Source organism: Haemaphysalis longicornis, unplaced genomic scaffold (genome assembly GCF_048455015.1).
Source record: "Haemaphysalis longicornis isolate Haplotype H1 unplaced genomic scaffold, Haemaphysalis longicornis Haplotype H1 scaffold_1, whole genome shotgun sequence".
Taxonomy (NCBI): Eukaryota; Metazoa; Arthropoda; class Arachnida; order Ixodida; family Ixodidae; genus Haemaphysalis; species Haemaphysalis longicornis.
Genome location: NW_027526203.1, coordinates 474,405,212 through 474,425,591, shown reverse-complemented (window position 1 = coordinate 474,425,591; position 20,380 = coordinate 474,405,212). Strand labels below are relative to the sequence as shown.

Sequence of the window (20,380 nt, the reverse complement as noted above, 5' to 3'; positions counted from 1 at the left end):
ATCAATCAATCAATCAATCAATCAATCAATCAATCAATCAATCAATCAAACAATCAATCAATCAATCAATCAATCAATCAATCAATCAATCAATCAATCAATCAATCAATCAATCAAATCATTATTACTCTCCTTTCCACATTCCAGTTGCCGCTCTGCTGTATTTGAGTTTCGGTCGAGCCCTCGAATCGGGCTGCACTAGTAGTTTTCTGTACCCAGCGATGACGTACTTCCGCCGACGCTTGATGAGGACGGCTGACAGTGGACGGCTAGCTGGCACGGGAAAAACAGAAAAATGAGTTAACGCTATCGCTTTAATTAACGCTATCGCATTAACGCTATCGCATTAATATCTACCAATAAGACGACGAAGCTCTGTTGTCGTGACCAGACAGCGCCATGCTCCGATTCCACGGTCCCTGGAGGTGGCTGTGTATTGTACACCAACACAGCTCTTCTACCCCGGGGGGGGAACGGACAGCTTTCGGGCGACGTGGTGTCACAAATGGACTGTGTGCGCGCGTGCTCACGCGGCGCGCGGGCTTCGACAGCGCACGGCGCGATAGAGCGCCCAGATATTCTCCCACACAGCACAGCCCTCCTAAAGAAACTGTCTAAAGGTCAGGAGGCAATTCAAGCAGATCTGAGCGCTCTAGGAGAAAGAATGACTAAAATGGAAGACGCCCTTCAAACAATCAAAGATCAGGGTAAAATAATAGGCCAGATAACGAAAACTGTCACGAACCTTAACGTGACACTATCAAGACAAGAAGGAAGGCTAATAAGCTTAGAGGACAGGAGTCGGCGCAATAATCTTTTGGTCTTTGGGATTGAAGAAGGAGAGGTAGAAACCACAGAAGACCTGGAACAAGCGGTACTGGAGGACATTTTGGTTCAAAAACATGGCGTCGAACTAAAAACGGTGGAACGGATCCACAGAATAGGCCGAAAAGGGGGTAGTTCGCCGCGTCCGGTCATTATGGAGTTGTACGACTCCTGAGAGAACTTAAAAGTTTACAAAAATTGCAGCAAGCTAAATGGCAGCAGTATACCAGTTGGGGACGACTTTTGCAAGGAAACTCTAGCCAAGCGTAAGCTATTATGGGAATCTGGAAAAGAAGAAAGACAGGCAGGAAAACGCATGCATCCGAATTACGATAAGTTGGTCATCGACAAAGACGTGTATTCCTGGGACTACGACAAGAATTGTCGGGTTAAGCTTAAGCACACAAAGAAAAAAAAATTCCCTCGCACTTCCCCGAGGGGGAGAGTGTGTAAGTGCGAATGCACGGTTGTTGATTGCGCGATGACGGTGCATATCGTGATCTTGGAGTGGAGAGGAGGCGCCCAGCACCCGCAGTCACTGAGCGGAGAGAGGAGGAGGAGAGTAGCGCCCACCGTTACGGCGAGGGCTACACGAGCGCCCTCACGCGTCGGAATGCGGAGCGCCCGCTACGCGAGCGAGAGCTCTCCCGCCCGAAGTGGAGAGGAGGCGCCCAACACCCGCAGTCACTGAGCGGAGAGAGGAGGAGGAGAGTAGCGCGCGCCCATCTCCCCCCGTTGCTAGGGAAGACGAGGAGGAAGACGAGGAGCGCGCGCACCCGCAGCTGTTGCTATGCGGACAACGGCGGCGGACGATTCAGGCTCGCTTAAGAAGTGCATTCGCACTTAAAACCACGTCGCTCTGACGACGATGACTGATGCCATTCGCAGTGAAATACACGCAGCCTTCGCTTAATTAATCTAAATGCTCGGAGACTTGTCAATTAAATCAGTGATCTAGAATATATATTAGCAAGCTATAACCCACACGTAATTACCGTCACAGAGACGTGGCTACGACGGGAAATAGCGGATAACGAAATTGTACCACCCGGCTACAAAATATTTAGGAAAGACCGCGATTCACGAGGGGGCGGTGGCGATCTTACTTGCCGAAGATTTTGAAGCTATTGTTATAGAAGGAATACCCCACCATGAAAGTGTATGGCTAGAAATAAAATTACCCAAAACTTCCCTCGTTTTGGGAGCCGTTTACCGGCCTCCAGGCGCGCCTGGTTCATATCTGGAGAGTTTGCAGCAATACCTTGACGGTATTGCTACCCGGAATCGCAGACTGGTTATTGCGGGAGATTTCAATCTTCCTGGAATTAATTGGACCACATTCTCAACCAAATCGAAGGAAGCAATAGACTGCCAACTGCTTTTAGGAATGGCATTCAGCCATGACCTAATGCAGGTCATCAATGACAGTACACGTGAGACAGGGTATCCGCATTGCAAATTGGATCTAGTTTTTATTGACGGGCGGATCGACACATACAACGTAGCAGTTGAACATGGGTTAGCGGACCACAAACTTATTTCAGTGGAGATAAGCATTGATGGTGCCTTGCCACGCAAAAAAGAAAGCTTCAGACATGTGCACAACTTCAACAAGGCCGACGATACGCGTATAATTGATTACTTCTCGTTTTCTTTGGCCGGATTCAATGAGGAAAGTGACGTCAATAGATGTGGATAAGGTTTAAATAAATTGTCACGCTATGTACCAACAAATTTGTGCCCTTGCAAAAAAAGAAAGAAAATAAACAGAATACTTGGGTGAATAGGAAGACAATACATCTCAAGCTCGCCATTAACCGCCAGAGGCAAAAAGTAAACAAAGATCAATCCAAGATACGCAATTTATCAAGGCTTCTGCACGATGAACTGAACGAATCAAAAATGAAGTATTACGAAGAAATATTGCCTACATTTATGAAATCTTCCCCCCATCGTTTTTGGCGTCACTTGTCTCAGTAGGAAGACCACTCAAAACGCGTGCATTCTCTCGTTGTCAATGATGAATTGGTGACCGACTGCTCTTCTATCGCTTACCTACATAACAGATTTTTCCAATCAGTGTTTACTGCTTGTCCTAATGATAGTGATGCACCCAAGCCACTTCCATCTCAGTATCAGTTATGCTTGACGTTCAGATTACTTATGAAGGCATCGTGTCATTATTACTGAACATTAACGTAAAAAAGTCGATCAAACCAGATGGCATACCAAATAATTTTCTGCGAAGGTATGCGGAATGGATTGCCCACTATTTATACATAATATATAATGCCTCAATTGAACAAAAGCGTGTCCCAGACTACTGGCTTGTGGCGAAGGCTGTACCAACGCATAAGTGTGGAGACCAACAAAAGGTGGAAATTTACCGTCCAATGTCCCTTACCTGTGTATACTGCAAGCTGTTAGAGCATATTATATTCAAAGCTCTGTATACGTATCTTGAGGGCACAAAACATTTTTTCCTCAACAGGATGGTTTCCGGCAAAATTTATCCACTGTAACCCAATTAATAGAAACAGTAGACGACTTCACGCGTGCCTTAAATAATAGTGTTCAGATTGACGCAATATGCCTCGACTTCTCCAAAGCCTTTGACAAGGTTCCTCACAGGGAGTTAATAAGTTAGCACACCTAGGCATAAATTATGACATAATACAGTGGATAGGTGCGGATCTGACAGGCAGAACACAATATATAGAAATAAACGGCTTCAAATCTGAGTCACTAAATGTTACCTCAGGGGTACCGCAAGGTTCAGTTTTAGGACCGATACTATTCTTAACTTACATAAATGACATTTCATGCGGCATAGATAGAAGTACTACAGTGCGACTTTTTGCTAACGACTGCCTAATCTATAAAGAAATACACAGTGAAGCTGATCGAAAACGCTTAATGGCACTCTTGATGCTGTCAGTAGTTGGTGCACCGAATCTAAAATGGAAATAAATCAAACTAAAACAGCAATTGCTTTGCGTGTCACAAACAAAAGTAAGCGTGTCTTCCATTCCAATTATACTCTATGCTCTACCCGCCTGTCTACCGTCAATGAAAGAAAATATTTATGTGTAACAATATCTAGCAATCTAAATTGGAGGGTTCATTTGGAAAACATTTGTACGGTGGCGGAGAGGAAACTATGGTACGTGCGAAGAAAATTAAGACTTGCTTCGACTCCCGTTAAGCTAGCAGCATATCTTAAGTACATTAGGCCGACCTTAGAATATGCCAGCATTGTATGGGATTCCTCTGGAATAGGCCTTATTAATATGCTGGAAAGAGTACAAAGGCGAGCTGCCAGGTTTATTCTTTCAAAGTACTCTTCGACCGAGTCAGTAACAGAAATGTTACGCTCTCTTCAACTGCCCACTTTAGCCGAACGTCGGTAATTTGCAAGGATGAAGTTCTTATTTTTATTGACAAAAATAGATTAAGCATAAACACAACAAAATACTTAACGCCACGCCGCGAAAGAAACCTGAGAGGTATAAACGATTACACATACGAAGTGCCGCAACAGCGTGCCAATAAATATGCGAATTCGTTTTTTCCAAAAACAATTCGTCATTGGAATCCTTTGTCATTACCACTGGTTCATTGTGATTCATTGGAAAAATTTGAGGAAAGGCTCAAAGATTTTTTTCTGTAAGCATGGTCAACTCATTTGATTTATAGTCATTTGTTTGTATGCTTACTACGACTGCACTGTTTTTCCTTTAGCCTCAATGTCTGCGTTTCCAATGTATACCATGTAACGTCTCCAGGTTGATGTGTTGCTGTTTAAATCGCTGTATGATTTGAATGTATTGATGTTTGACATTCTTAGTATGTCCCACCTCTGTAACAGCCGAAGGGCTAACAGTATTCGGAAAATAAATAAATATGCTGGGGGCGGAAAACTACTTACTTCAATCGTGCGTCTTCGAAAATACGGCGCAGCCAGAACCCTTTCGAGCAGGCATTGACGGCGGCGGCGTCTGTCTCATCGGCTCTGCATGAGTGCTTTTGTTTGTGTGCGTTTGGCGCTGGCGCCCGTTGGACCCCTCCTTTCGCACCGGCTTCTGCGAAGGCATCACGGGACCGGTGTTTGTGTTTGTACTTTTCGATGCCGTGCGCAACACGTTGGAAAGCTGTAGAAGGTTGCGAATCCTGCTTGTAAAAAGGGCCCTTCCACGAGCGCCTCGCAGTTCGCATCTCGGGCTCGATTGACAGCGTCGGTATGCCCGTTCGACTGTCGTGCTGTAAGCCCGCCAGGGTGCTGGCCCTGTATCATTGCTGCTCTCTTTTCGCCAAGCTTTGCTCTCGGCTCCTCTTCGTTCGAAACGGAGGCAGCTCTCCTGCAAGCCACTCGCCCACCACGCTCCCACGGCATTGACGGAGGTCAGTTCCGGGGCGTCTTCGCCAATGTAACAGTTGTCGTTCCTCTATACTCCATGCTTTCGTCCCGAGCAGCTTGTCCCTATTACCGTTAACGAGTGACAAATCTCCAAATTCCTTCCGGCGTAAGGGGTCCTGTGGATTCTGCTTAGAGCTGTGTTGATCCCCCTCATTAAATTGTGCAGCGGCGCTACAGGTGCATTCGTACGGCTCAGCTATCCAGCTCGCGCTATTGCAGCGGTGCTGGGGCCAGGCTGGCTCTTCTTGCGATATGTTCCTTTTCCGCTCCTTGGGGCCTTTCCTCCGTCGTGCTCGTTCTTACAGGAACACGGCTCTGCGAATGGGGCCCCAGTTCCCACCAGTTCCCCCGGCGGCCTAATTTCATTTCTTTTTCACCTCGTGAAAATAGCTCAAGCTGCAGCGAGAATGAATTGATTCAAGAAAAGCCACGTTATGTTTCTGTCTGTTGGAAGGTTGATCCGAAAAAATCCGAAATCAGGGACAGTGGTGCAAAGCAGCTAAATTATTTTGAAAACAATTAGTTTTTTATTCTTACGCATTCATATCATGCTCCAGACAAAACTGTTTTCATTAGTTGAAAACAGAATGAAACAGGAAACTTTTCCATTCGATAACAATCTTCCGCATTGAAACGCTAAAATAAAAACAGAGTACACATTTTCAGATACTGTGACCTTTGTACGCTAATTGGCAACCCGAAGCAACGAATAAGAAATAAATAAACTGCCTCTAATCTACGATGTTTGCGCGGATGGGCGGCAAAGCAAACAAGGGCACGGAACAAAAAACGGTTTATTGAAGGGGGTGCCGTCCAAAAGAGTGCAAGGAACAGAACACGACTGTTCATGATTCGCGATGTAGTCTACGTCACAATTATTTAGCTTCATTAAACTTAGAACGACTACAGTTTTATCTTGACATACATATATGGGGACTGCCTGTCTCACGGTAGCTTTGTGATGCGTCTGGAATGGCTTAGGCGCGGTGGTTTTATATTAATGGTATTAGAACTTCGACTGATAGTTATCCATGAAATTTGCTGAAATAAAGGCTCTCACGGTTACACAGTCGTTTAGGCCGTCGAAAGACATAATATTTTTCAGGATAGTGCAATAAAACACCAGTTACAGTCGTTTTTTGAAACTATACTCCTCTCGTAAATTTTTATTCACAGCATAGCGACGGACTTTCACGATTGCTAGCAACTCCACGCTGAACCAATGACAACAGGTAAACAAATCTTGGCGTAATGATACCGTCTTAGCAGTCAATTTTAGTACAGTCGCAAAACTAGTATCGGAACAGCAAATTAGTTATCCTCTATTCGTTGTAACAGTACACGTAAAAATCGACCCTAACAAATCGGCAATCTGGCTCACGCAAAAATCCTAGATACAGAAAACGCGTTATTCTAGCCTTCGAACCAACTATAAGCGAGGCAATCCTTACCTGTCTCTTTGTGGCTATTCGAACTAACTGTACCAGAACATGAGAACGCGCAATTACAACAGAACAACGTTACTCTGCTAAAACGCGCCAGAATTCTTATTTTTTGTGTAGGTGGCGCAACCAGTCAAATGCGCTTTTCTCCGGACTACCAAAATTTTCCCAACTTTCTAAAGAAATAAAAAAAAAAATGATTGTGGTAGGTTTCAGCTTTTTTATTTTTTTTATGCTAACTTTAGAGTTCTGAGCGGCGCGCGAACGAAACATTTCTGCGGTACCGCCGATATCGCGCGTGGTTGTGGCGGTTTTGATTTCGTTTTAAAAAGAGCAAGTGTCACTCAACCGAAGTATGGCCAACCAAAGCTCGTAGTTATTTTGCTATAGCCGATAATTCGCTATATCAGTGTTGGTAATAACAAGGCTCAACTGTATTATTTTTCCCAAGATGTCTAAATTACCTTTTTTTTTTTAGCTACTAGAGCACGTGTCGAGAAAGGTGGCGTTGTCGCAAAGCCTTTTTCCTGTGTGGACGGGGAAGATGGGGCAGCTCGGGTGCACAACAGGTGCTTCGTAGTGCATAATTGTAAGAACCGCGATTCTCAATCATTTGCACGAAAAGAATTTGTGACTGAAGTGAGTGGTTACTGTAGGCGTTTACACTTTGTTAAGGAATGCATCCGATTTATCGTCACTAGGGACTAGCACAAAATTTTGGACACGTGTTTCGATTTCTTAATAATGGAACATGAGCACATAACCATGCAGCGAATTATAACCTGGCCGAATTTTGTATTGCTTCGCAAAGCTTTCGCGAAAGCAAATAAAGTTCCTCCACTAATGACCTTGTAGTTTTATTCAAATTTTGCCCGGGTGGCGAATGTTTCCGGCAAGTAGCAGGTGAAAGAACTGCGCGAACGCGCTGGGCGTGCCTCGCTTTGCAGGTGCCCGTTTTTAGGTGCGGAGTACCTTCGGACCGCACAATGTCCGTCCGCGTTCGTGCGCACAGCATTTACAATCGCGAAAAATCACACAGGCACCGGCACGATTAGAGCCTGTGTCTGGTAAACCAGACACAGAGTTAGTTTCAGTCGTCTTACCCACTGGGCTACGACCGCGAGGGGCGAAAAGCAAAAACGCGCGTGTGTACGAGATTTCGGCGCACGTTAAACATCCTTAGGTGGGCAAAATTAATTCGGAGCCCTCCACTACGGCGCGCCTCATCGCCTGCGTTGCGTCGGTGCGTTGAACCCTACAATCTATCAACGACCGTGAGGTAGTACCCGAGAGTCAAACGGCTTACTCCCTCGTCTGTAAGGGTGCGGAGTACATTAGGACCTCCCAATGTCCGTTCGCGTCCATCCGTGCGCACACCACCATCAAGCGAATTAGGGAATAATCAAGGTGCAACTCACGGCTCGAATCGAATAACGGTCGGGGCGCAACCTGTATGTCATTTCGAGTCCCCGTACTCCGCACCCTCGCCATCATCCACGGAGTGGAGATGCTGCCATTTTTAATGCCCCACAGAGCCTCTTTCTCATCAGTGGCACACGAATCGGAGCGCACCAACTGGGCTTGGGGCACAATCCGAAGCGTTCTTGTGTGGCCACCCGACGCCATCCGCTGCCCTGTAAAGGGTGCACCACAGCCCACACGCAGTTACGACGGGGAAGCAAACATCGGGACCCGACCGCATGGACGCCCAATGGACGGCGTGCTCGCGCATCTACGTAAGCGCGCTTGGATGTTGCGGCTCACGCCGGAGTGAATCGCAGAATACCTTGAGCTTACTGATAGTTTATTCTTCGCTTCTTTTCACCGCCATGTCCGTCCACTCAGCTTTATTTTCTCCGTGACGTCGCTCTTGAAACCTGGAAAAGCTGACTGATCCAGCAGCAGAGACGCGTCCAACGCATATGAGCTACGCTGTTCCTGGACATCAAGGAAGCGTATGTCAACGTGGAGCACGATGCTTTTCCCAAAGAGGCAGTGCAGACAAAATACAAGTTTGTGTTATTCGAAAGATTTCGTCTTTTATAGTGCCCTAAGCGCTTGTTTGGCAGCAAACGATGCCGTATTAACTGAGAAACTAATCAATTAAGGTTAAAATTTTTATTATTCCGCCAAATCGTGTGTTCTCGTGACGTCTGCCATGAAGTCATCAGGGCGGGTATACAAACGAACTTCCAGTGGGTCATTAGGCTCTACAGCATTGCTTACCGTCAGTCCTCCCAAATGGCGCTACCATAGTCAGCCGCGGACCGTTGTCGGCCATTGCTTTGTTTTTGACTGTACTTGCACCTGGCTTGTCTTTGTCACGATGGAAAGTAATAGTTTCGCGAAACATGGGGTATGCTCGACGAACAGGGTAACGCAAGACAACGTCGCTTACGCCAATCGGAAAGTGTCGTGTAAGACAACTCAAAAGCTGTGTGTGTTTGGTTGTGTGTTGGGTTTTATGGCGCGTAAGCTATTAAGGCCATTATGCGCCAAACAGAAGTTTGTGTGCTTACTTTTTTGTGTGCTTACTTCTGTTTAGGGCATTTAAAGCTTATGTAGGAGCTTTGCGTCTTTTAGAAAACCAAAAAAGGGGGAGCAGCGGACTGAGGCGCAGCTAAAACAAGCCTAGTGCGCCCAGTACCAACACAGTGCGCATCGGTACTTCTACGTTTACGTGTATTTTCGTAACTTTTATTGTTCACCTGCTGTAAAATGAATGTGCATTACATTTAAGCGCAATCATATCGTTCGGCAAGCTTATAAGCCTTGCCTGATTTGCGTTTGGTTTTGCCGGCCTCAGCCAATCCCACAGCTGTCACATATGACATCATAGGTTCTGTTGCGGGAAATGAGCTAGTGGGTCGCATGGCGATTCCATTCTTTCCTAATTATATAGCTTATTTGAGCGAAGTGTGGGTTAAAAGCGGTGTCAGTATGATTCTAACGAGGCAATCTTTCGAATGAACCAAACGTGTTTTGTCTGCATGGCCCCTTTAAAGCCCTACAGGTCGTGGAGCTTGGCGGTCGTGTCCAGTGGGTGCAGAGCTGCCGCTCGGGGAGGTCATTCCTTGTAATGACTCAATACGGTCCAACGCCAATACGCTATACCCACCGCGATGTCTCCCAGAGAGATGTTTTGAGCCCCACGTTGTTCAACCTCACGCTCATCGGCCTGGAAACCTCCCCTCCAAGAACGGTTCATCTGCCGATTTACACGGATGACACTTGCATCGCAGATAGAGTTACTCGTCGGAACGTGCGCGCGCGCCTGCAAAAGGCTGCAGACCAATTCCTATTTGTATAGACAGGGGTTGGAAGTGTCCATCACAAATGCTCTTTCGTTCTCACGGATGTCCATGCATGCACACCCTCAATTAATGGCGAAAGGGTCTCTTATGCGAAAATGTGAAATATCACAAGTTTCTCGGTCTATTTGTCGACAGGGAGATTTTTTGACCCCCCCCCCCTTCCCCCCCCTCCAGGACGCTGGTTGAAAAAGTGGCTATCTGCAGTGGCCCATATTCTCCAGTTCATTGGCGGCAAGACGTGGGAAGTTTACGTCCATGAAATCAATGTTGGAGCTGTACAACCCACTATTGTTGGGTTCCCTACGGTATAGCATGCCTTTAATTTCTATTACATGCCCGACAAATATTCAGGAACTGCAAGGCATACCAGCGCTGGTCCTCCGAACTTTTCTTGGCCTACAATGGTGCATGTCAACAGCTGCAACCATTGCTGTGGCTCGTGATCACCCTTTGTCCACTATCACTTGATACACTCAGGGCGTATCTCAGGACCTAACCAGGATACGTAACCAGGATCATCACTTTCGCGGGTATGCGTCTAAACGCCCCCATGCCTGTCTCGCAAGGGTTGTAGCTGCCCACATCACCAGCACGTAACCAAACTATACGTCTGGGATGAGGCCGCAGCTCCCACTTCGGTGTACGACGCAGCCTGGAGCATTCCTTAATATCCGAAGCTTAACGAAGAAGCGAGATTTTCCAACGCTAGCACTACAGCAGCTGACTCATTTTTCTACATGACCGCACCCATGTTTACAGCGATGACTCTTTAGCAACACCTGGTTCTGCCGGCGCTGTTGTTATACCACGAATGTCGATGTCCAAGATAACCCATCCCACCTATTCCACAGCTACAAAACTTACTGCCATACGTTGTGCCATTCACACAATTGAGCAAACCGCATGCCAGAAATGTGCAATCTTTTGAGACTCAAAGCCTGCGCTTCAATCGCTCCACTAAGCCCTGATCCGTGGACCTCATGAACAGCTGCTGACCGAGATAAGACTATCGCACGACCGTGCTGCGCAAGCGGGTCATGACATTGCCTTCCAGTGGCTTCCCAGTCAAGGCGGCATTGTCGGCAACTAAAGTGCGGACGCTGCCGCCCGTTTGTCACACCAAATACGGAGACCATACCCACCCCGTTATCCAGGACGGACGCCGCTAGGATTCTCCGCAAACTTGCACGAAAGACCATGCGATCCAAATGGACCCCCCGAGAGTTTACGAGCAAACGTATTAATGCTGTGGACCCGCATCTTCAGCGTCCTCTTCCATTAGACCGTCCACGGACTGATTCAACCGTTCTATGCCGTCCCTGGCTGGGAGTCGCATTCACAAATGCTTACTCCAGACAGTGAGGCGTGTGTAGTCCATGACACACCGGATACCAGAAGGTCATTTCTCTCTCTCCAATTATGTGGAAGCTAGATTTCCGGCGGCCGTTCTCTGAGGAGGAACCCTGGGCCACTGTTCTTCACCCTAACCTACGCACAAGGCTACAAAAGCGCTCCTGCGCTTCCTAAATACGACGGACTTGTAAAGATGACTGTAGCACAAAAGACTGTACACTCTAGTTCCCTAACGCTGGGTACACCTCTTTACGCTCTCTTCGCCCCTTTCCCCCTTTTTTCCCATTGTTCTCCTTTCCATTGTGTAGGATAGAAAACTAGGCCATAGCCTGGTTAACATTCCTGCCTTTCTTGCACTTTTTTCCTTCCTTCCTCCTCGATCACTCCGTGCGGTTGCAAACTGTCTTCCATCATTGCGGCTCAGCTTCGCGCGCACACATTATCCTATCGTATCCCACCACGAGTGCCTCTTCTCGTTTGCATAATCTGGTGTGGGAGAACCTGTTCATTTCATTCAGCAGCTTCGTTTTCAGTTTGAATTGCAACGCTCCCTCAGCCGGCCACTGTCACGCATGCAAGCCCCCGCGCACAAGGGTCGAGAATGACGCAGCTTTCCCGGGAAAGGAAACGTTGCCCGCGTCGCATGTGAGGCGCAACACGGGTGAATCGATTCCGCCCCGTCCCGCATCGTCCTTGCACCAATACGGGGCCATGGAAAAACATCATCGAGGGCCCCGTGACGGAGTTGCCAAAGTGGCTCGGAAGAGAATTAGATAATTCCTTTACGCAGTGGGTTAGCCAGGTCGGCGATGGGCGGCGGGATATGAGCGATTAATGATCTCGTCCTCCTCACATGTAGCGCCTGAAAGGATGCTGGCACGCAGGACACACGGTTCACATCTTGAGCTGGCGCTTGGAAACGGGCTCTGATGTAATGTTTTGTGAAACAAACAAAGGGCTCGATGATGACTGCGTGCCATCAGTGCGACCAGGACGCGCGATGCACCCGCTGAATAAATACCGGACAGCAGCCGGTGTGGGCGCTGCGCCGGCAACTAGTTGCGTGCACTGCCGCCAGGACGTCCCGGATTTTTTTTGGGGCCCCGCAAGGCCACAGGGAGAGTTGTGCCTTTCCTACCCGACCATGACAGTGGTGGACCAGGTACGCCGCTGCTCAATCTGTTTGTCCAAAGTACTGCGGAGTGCCATTTGGAAACAATGGAAAAGTGTTCCGAGTCATGCCTAATTTGTTGGAATGATATCTGTATTAGAGGCTTTTCAAAGGTTGAACGCCGGCATCTAAAATATTCCTATTTGGAACCTACACGTGCTGTCGTGGAACTAGACATATTTGAATTACAAAAAGTATCTACGCCCAACACGAAAGAAATATTTTTGTCAAGTATTCAAATTGGGCGAAGGTCGTACTTTTCTTTGTTTTAAGGACATGAACGCACTCATGTCTTACCCTGCAAACAAGGTGCAGCACCGGAAGGAAGGACACCTTAAATAGCAATATGCCAATCAGACAGGCATCGCACGGCACAGTGTATTTCGACTGGGCACTTGATATTTGGTGCACGCAAGCCCCGCCCCATGAACCACTTCTGCTTCGCTTCAGCAAGATTTTCCACTCCAATGCACTCACTGTAAAAAGGCTGCTGTTTTCAGGGGCTTCGAAAACTTTTTTATGTTTCAGTCAGCTAAGAAGCTGTTCTGTTTACGCAGGACTTTCTTGCTAGTGTTCTTTTTAACGTGGTTTCAGCAAGGGAACCTCTCCAAGGGGCGTTTGTTCAGCTTCGACACGTGGCTTGAGAGTGGTAGTTGAAATATCTACGCAACTCAAGAGTAGAAGAGTGCGCCATTGAGGCGCTGCACAGAACAAGGGGGTGACGTGCAAGCTCCGGTCGGGAGCTGCTCTGCGTGGCGGACATATTTACGATAATGATCGTTGTAGCCGCGGAAAAGAAGAACTTCCGCGGCGGCGCCGGCGCCGGCGGGTAATTACATCGGGCCCCGCATTAGGGTTACTGCTTCAGCACTGCCGCCAACTCTCTTTTTTTGTTTTTCTCCTCCTACGCTAATCGCCCCGGGGGCCGCCAGTGTTCGAGGTGGCGCCAAAGGATTGCCGCTTGGCAGGCGCTTTTTGCGTAGGCCCATCAGCCGAAATGCAAAAGGGATCCGCCTGCAATCCATCTCGCCTCCCTTGATCTCATTCCTGCCCCGTTGGGCTGTGAACTCGAGAGATAACTCCAGCCACAAGGTAGCCGAGCAAAAGTAATTAACTCGCCGTAAGTAATCACACTTTTGCTTCCTAATTAAGCTGGAAATCGCTGGACAATTGCAGCGACTGTGTCGGCAAGTTCCCCAGAACACTGGCGGATGGCTTGTTCGTGTTTTCGACGTGACTGTCTGCGCATTTGTCAACTGTCACTCGAACACTTTTCAGTGTTGGAATTCAGTAAGAAAGCCGTTCTTTTGCTTTCTAGGCGGAGGCAGATAGCCCAAATAGGTTTGTGTCCCTTTGCTTGGGTAGCGCAGGCTACTCAATGGGTATGGAAGAATGTTATTCATTGCACACGGCGAAGAGTAACAACGGTGATTTAACTGGGCTGTGCACGCCACGTGGATAGGTGACTAGGCCACACAGGAAGCTCTTGTAGATGCATAGCATCCCGCGTTTCATGAACCCGCAACCAGGAAGCATTAGTGCTCTTCCATTACGCCCGCCGGGTACGAAAACTGACATTGTTTTGAGGAGAATTATAAACGTACTGTGAACGAGGGCCGTTTCGCGGAATTCTTGGAAATGTCTCGGCGGTTTCCCGTTACTAGAAGACCGCCAACTTAGAGCGAGACATAAGGGGGACACCTACATCGGTTTACACAGGGGCAGTGCGGACAAAGGAAGAGTTTTGATGCCACAACGATAACTTGTAGGCCTCATCGGGCTGCAAGTTGGCCCAATCAAGAACCGTTTCTTTCCCTCCGATCGTTCAAATGAGTGCGCGTACAGGGCGGCAAGCTAGCGGTCTTCGGCGAACCCCCGATGGGGCTATTCCTCTCAGTTTTGTTTTATAACATGCATCCCTTCAACGTTGAACAAAGCGGAACGCTTGGAAAACACTTATTTTACATGCTTATTTATTGCATCATTGAATGCATTAAATTTTATTTCCAAAGCGGGAGCATAAAACGTGAATGGGTACAGAGGAACTGGGAGGTACCAAGGTAAAGACCGCAGGCGGGACCTCCCATCATGATTGTAAAAAAAATGAACAAATAGCAAGCAACACAAGAACACAATGCGAGCAAATAAACACTCTGCATAACACAGATAACGATTGATGCACGATTGATACAAAAACCAAAGAAAAACATTACACTAAGAACCAGGAACACTAAAACAACAATGAATACAACTCCAATCCATTACCAAATTGGGTTATGAATGCCATATTAAAAAAAAAACACACAGAATACTAAAATTACAATTAAATCAAACAAGTGCCTAACAAGAAAGGTTTTAGTTTAGATTTAAAAACGAGTAATTATTTAAAAGATTTAATTATCAGAAGTTAGTGAATTTCAGAGCGAAATGGCGGAGAATGGAATCGTATGTTTGTCGTAGTTAGCGTGTCCACACGGAAGCAGCAGACTCAGGCGTGAAGCGAAGCGCGCCTAATTGGGATTAGAAGTGATCGTTGAGGAAAAATATCCAAAGCAAGGTGATCATAAAAAGTGCTAAAAAAACAGCGATGATGTCGCGATAAAGTTGACGTAGGGGAAAATTACGTCCACCTCCCCTCGCGGGAACCCTGTGTAGATGCGACGCATCGTAGGTTTCCCTCGGCGTTTCCGTTGGGTTGATTCTCCCATCGCGTGAAACGTGCCGTGAACGCGTACGATGCATTTCCGTCTACTACGGGGTTCCCGCGAGGGGAGGTGGGCGTAATTTGTTGTTGTTAGTCTCCATTCAAAGCAGCGTTGGACATCGGAGCACCGGCGCTGGAACGACGGAGCGGAGCGGCGCAGGTACCGCGTTTTATACCGCCGCATAACGGTGAGGGGAATGAGAGAGAGCAGCGCATGCGCATGCGTTAACCGAGAGCTAGCGCGCGCCGACGCACAGCTGCCATTGCGAGAAGCGAGCGCTAACCAGAAGACATGGATTTTCTTTCCTCCATGCCCGCAGATAACGCTGCGGTGAGAGCGGCGGAGAGCGCAGCTGGCGCGGCGAGGAGAATGGGGGAGGGCGCAGACAACGACGCCGCCGTATGGATGGAAGGATGCATGCATGCATGGACAAGGCGGGTGAATGAGATGCGTTGCATCTAAAAACACGGAGCTGATTGAACAGCGGGGAAGATTGTGCTTGTCGATGGAGAAATGCAACGATACGTAGCGCTTGTCTCTGCAGTGTCATTAACGGTGCGATGTGGGTTTGATACGTACCGCCCCAGGAAGAAATGCGGTAATTTTGACTGTGGACAAAGGCGTCATTCAAAGTTAGAAGAGTTTTCAGGTTGAAGTATGGTCTAGCTCTAATCGAAACTCAGATACCAAATGTAACTTTGAAAGGAAGAATCCGTGCTCATGAAATTTAAGGAGAGAATCAACTATTACCCCAAGAAAATTGGGGCTACGACGAAGTTCTATTTTGTCCCCTGAAATATAGAGGGAAGGGATGACGGAAATGTTTCTTTGGGAGGAACTGAAAAGCAGAAAGCAAGTTTTAAGTACGCCGATAGATAACTTTTTGAGCAGACACCATCGCTCGACGGAAAATAGGTCAGCCTAGAGCATTTGGATCGAGGTACACATGTTTTGACGGCATTTAAAGACGGTGGTGTCGTCTGCATAAGTATGAATTGTTATGAAGTTAAACAGAGAGGAAGATCATTTATGTAAATTAAAAAGAGCAATGGACCCAACATTTAGCCTTGTGGAACGCCTCTGTTAAGGCGATGTTGCTGTGGAAACAGACTATTTGTTGCCTATTTAATAGAAAGCTGCGTAACAAAGTAAGAGCAGAGCCTGTAATTCCATGACGCCCAAGTTTAATGAAACGAATATCGTGGTCAAGGTGCCAAATGCTTTCGAGAAATCTTTGAAAACGGCATCAGCAACGTCGTCGCGATCAATGAAAGAATTCATTTTATCTGTTAGGCACGCAGCCGCAATGTTAGTAGATAGGGCAGCACGAAAACCAAACTGAGAAGGGGTGGGCAAGTTGAATTTTTTAAGGCAGCGGAAAAGACGGGTCTCAGCAAGTTTTTCTAGAACCTTACCTAAGAAGGAAAGAATAGATATCGACCGATAATGATACATAACGCGAGCGTCACCTTGTGTGAGTACAGGAATAATTTTTGCTTTTTTCAAGGCCCGTGGAAACGAACCAGATTTAAAACTTAAATTGAATATATAACAAAGAATTGGCGCAGCAAGTCGATTGACAACTTTCACATGTAACCAATGAATAGCGTCTAAGGCAGGCCCGCTAGCTTTAAATCCTGCAATAAAAGCCTCGGTTTTATCAGAACAAGTGGGATAAGGAAAAATAAGATTGGGGGCAGCTCAGAACAATGAGGGCACCAGGGAAGTTGTGAGCGAATGGCCGACAAATGGTCAGCGATATCTGCAAGTTCTGCAATATCTGGTGAGTTGCCTTGAGGAATTCACTTAATGGACTCTTGCTGGGCAACGTTATTTTTAACCAATTTCCGTTTTTTCTTTGTGTTGCTACCCCACCTATTGCAGCGGCGCTTGGCTGCTTTAAGAAGCGAACACAGAACTTGAGAGTAACGTTTATAACGCGCTGGCATTTAAATGCTGTTACTTATAGCACGTTTATAACTTGCCGTTATTTAAATTTAAATGCTGTTATTTGAAGCAACTGGAAAGAAATAATTTCCAATTTATTAGTAAAAGTTGAAATGCATAAAATGCAAGGGGAGTGCATGTGTGATTTATTTATTTACTTATTGATTGATTGATTGGTTAATTGATTGATTGATTGGTTGATTGATTGAGTGAGTGATTGAGTGAGTGAGTGATTGAGTGAGTGAGTGAGTGAGTGGGTGAGTGAGTGATTGAGTGATTGAGTGAGTGAGCGAATGATTGAGTGAGTGAGTGAGTGAGTGAGTGAGTGAGTGAGTAATTGAGTGAGTGAGTGAGTGAGTAATTGAGTGATTGAGTGAGTGAGTGACTGAGTGAGTGAGTGAGTGAATGATTGAGTGAGTAAGTGATTGAGTGAGGGATTGAGTGAGTGAGTGAGTGACTGAGTGAGTGATTGAGTGAGTGAGTGAGTGAGTGCGTGAGTGAGTGATTGAGTGAGTGAGTGATTGAGTGCGTGAGTGAGTGATTGAGTGAGTGAGTGATTGAGTGAGTGAGTGATTGAGTGAGGGAGTGATTGAGTGAGTGATTGAGTGAGTGAGTGAGTGATTGAGTGAGTGAGTAATTGAGTGAGGGAGTGAGTGAGTGAGTGAGTGAGTGAGTGAGTGAGGGAGTGAGTGAGTGACTGAGTGAGTGAGTGAGTGATTGAGTGAGTGAATGATTGAGTGAGTGATTGAGTGAGTGAGTGAGTGATTGAGTGAGTGAGTGAGTGAGTGATTGAGTGAGTGAGTGAGTGATTGGTTCTAGGGTTTAACGCGCCGATACTTCACAGGCGATGAGGCGCGCCGTAGTGGAGGGCTCCAAAATAATTTTGACTACCTGGGAATCTTTAAAGGAGCCATGAAGAGAAAATGCAAGTTGGTTTTATTCGAAAGATTTCGTGTTTTATAGTGCCCCCAGCGCTTGTCCGGATACAAACGGTGCTTTATTCACTGAGAAATTAAACAATTTAGGTTAAAATTTTGATTTTCCCGCTCAATCGTGCGTTTTCGTGGCCCCAAGTGACATCACGGGAACCGACCGCTCTGCAGCCTAGAGTACCTTCATTCACGCATCCGCCGTACAGGGTAGAGACACGTAACGCTGGCGCCGCCATGTTCAGTTGCTCGCTCGCCGCCGAAGCAAGTCATTGTGTCAAAACCGCGCTAAAATTATCGCCGCAACGCGGTTTACTGAAGAAGTTTGAATCATATTGTCTGTTTCGCGTTGCTAGGTCTCGTGGGAAACGAAAAGAATAACGCGTTGAGCCCGTTGGCCCAATTGCGGCGGCACGGGACCGTTCAAAGGTTGTCTCCACCCTGTAGCGGTGTTGGTTTGTTCCCGCGTTTCATTACGTTCCGTAACCTAGATGGCGCCACCATACTACAGTGGCTAGAATAGGAAAGTGTGATTAGCGGCATGCAGCGCCTATGAGGCGCTTTGAAGCCGCCGATAGGGATCCGCGAGGGGGCGCGCGCGATCGTTTACACGTCGCCTGGTGAGGCGCGCGCGGATCGTCTGCAAGCAAATGCGATTGCTGCTTTGACCAGAGAGAAGCACCGCTTGTTTCCTGTGCCGTAGCAGGTTTAACTGCCGCCAAAGCAGAGCCACAATTCTGTGCCGGGCCGCTCTACGGTGTACAAGTCCTGCAAAAAGAAACTGTCGTTGTGTGGCGTTCCGAAGAACGCGCGTCTATATTGGCGCCGTGGCGATGACGAGCAATACCACGTACTGAGAAGCGGCTCAAGGAAAACACCGCTATGTGCGAGCTACACTTCGACGTAAGGTAAATCTCCCGGCACATTGAACATACCGTGAACGGAGAAGTTGTCTCAATCTACAGGGGCAGGCCTCGGTTGCCCCCGGAAGCTGTGCCAATCTTCCGAAGTACCAACCCAAACAACTTCCCCGAGGAGGAAGTGTCAAGCGAGAAGCGCACCCGCGGCCCCACCCAGCAATAAAAACGCTAAGAATGGTGACTCGTCTGTGAGTGCAGAGTTTGAAGAACCCGGCCCATGCTCCTTTTCTGTGAAGAACTTGACATTCGGAAACATGGGGGAAACCCCACGCCGAGTGTTTCGCCCTTCACCGTACCTTACAGCGTGTGTCGCACTGCGCAGGATAAAACCAAAGCCCGTACACGTACCCTTGCAGACATTGGAAGTATTTACGAAACATCTGACATACTGAAGAAGCCTGCCACTCTCCCCGTCCATTACTATCAAATTCGTTTTGGTCCTCTAGCTGCACTTTTACACGAAGGCATTGAAAAAGGAGAAGGCATGCCTTTTCGTGAAAGGAAGAAGCATTTAAAGCTCAATTGCCTCACTAACAGCAGAATGGAACGTCGAGCAGAATCGAACGTCGAAATGCTTGAATTCTTCACACACACACACACAAAGAAATAGCAGCAAAAGGCAAGGCCCAGAAAGTTGATGGCTTCGAGCCTTTGCAATTATAGACGAATCATGAGAAATTCACCAAAAGTGAGTAGTTTTTGTCTGTTTGTAACGAGCACGTCGAAAATAAAATGCGTGTTTACCAGTTACCAGTCCACAATTCTCTGATTTGCTTCAGAAGTGTCCGAGCCAGCCGGCTATATTCGGCTGTCAAAGTGCGCCCAGTCGGTTGCAAACTTCGATTGTAGTACTTTAAAATTCGACATTCATTGCATCTCAGTTTGCGCGACCACGTAGAATAGCTATGGAAGAAAATATATTCGTACTCCATATTCCGCCGCCGTCGCAGCGAACGTGTAATCGTGCGACAGCGCCACCTGGATTTTCCTCCTACAGCGTCACGCGGGAGACGGCCGGGTCATCACACTTTCCTATTCTAGCCACTGTAACCATACCGTGGCAAGCGTTTGGTTTGTTTTTGCCCGCATTTAAACCTGGCTTGTTTTTGTTCTGGGAGAAAATATTCGTTCCCTGAAACAGTGCTCGCTCGACAAATGGGGTCACGTAAGACACCGTTGCTTGCGTCAATCGGCCAGTGTCGTCTGAGACAACCCCAAGCCCCATAGTGCTGTGCAGCTAAACCAAAGCATGCTGTGCGCAGTACGAACAGCAGAACGCATCAGTACTTCTATGTTTACATGTGCTTTCGTAACTTCCACTGTTTGTCCCATCATTCCTATTGCTTTGTAAAGAATG

The 20,380-nt window shown here is 47.3% G+C and overlaps 1 pseudogene; it reads left to right on the top strand.

Annotated features, from left to right (window-relative positions):
• The first annotated feature begins 505 nt into the window (after positions 1-505).
• On the top strand, positions 506-1,095 carry LOC144162746 (uncharacterized; annotated as a pseudogene).
• Positions 1,096-20,380: the final 19,285 nt, after the last annotated feature.